Raw genomic sequence first — 943 nt, forward strand, 5'->3', positions numbered from 1 at the left:
TCGGGGCTCTTGGCGTTGGCCAGCCCCGACCATCTGATTCCCGGCTCCCGCCGTCCCCCAACAAGCCTGTATTCAGGATTGCGAGGGGGAGGAGGCGAGAGGGGAAATATGTAAAGCACTGGAACAAATGGCGCTTTGATAGACAACGTCTGGCAGTGCCAACGCTGCCGCTGAGTATGTTCCAGAAGCTGGAGGTATTAAATAAACTTAAAGATAATGAATAGCCTTCTGTGGTACTCAGGCTGTGCCTGGGCTGTCTTTCCCCCCGCACGGCTCTGGGACTTTCAGAGCGGAGAGGAATCGGTGAGAGGGGGCAGCGCGATGGGGGAGGGATGTGATGACTCCCAGGCTCGGGTGCGAAGGCAACTCGTCTGCAGGCAGCGCGAACTGTGCACTAGACGCTTCCTTTTATTTATGGGAAGGTGTTAAGTAATGTTCACTTGCATGTTTTAACTGCAATCTACTTCGATTTTCAATATAGACCTACTCCTTCCCTGAGTGAGGTGCTAGCAGGTTTGAAACGCCTGCCTGTTTGGTAGGGAAAGAGGCTGGTAATATTATTAAGAATAAAAAGGTAGTCGTAAAATCAACCCCCCTTTGTTACAGCGGGAAGAGATAATCCAGATCTGCGAACAGCAATTTCGAAAACATCTGTCGAGGCCTTTCTTTATTTCATTTTATCTTTTTTTACAGCCCGAAGCAGAAAGCAAGCCTGGCTCTGATGCTCTTAATCCGAAATAAAATATCGGGCGACCACGCGGAAGTTTCCCGGACTCCACGCTTTCCCCTGGGGACTCCGGGGGGGGTGGGGGGTGACACCACCCAGGCAAGCTCCAGGCACCGAGCAAACCAGGCAACGGCCCGGCTCTCTGCGGGGGGAGACGGCAGCCCCCGAGGAGAGCCCCCGAAGGCCGGGGGCCCCGCCGGTCGCCGCTGGCGCCGC

Source organism: Aptenodytes forsteri, unplaced genomic scaffold (assembly GCF_000699145.1).
Source record: "Aptenodytes forsteri isolate BGI_AS27 unplaced genomic scaffold, ASM69914v1 Scaffold25, whole genome shotgun sequence".
NCBI lineage: Eukaryota > Metazoa > Chordata > Aves > Sphenisciformes > Spheniscidae > Aptenodytes > Aptenodytes forsteri.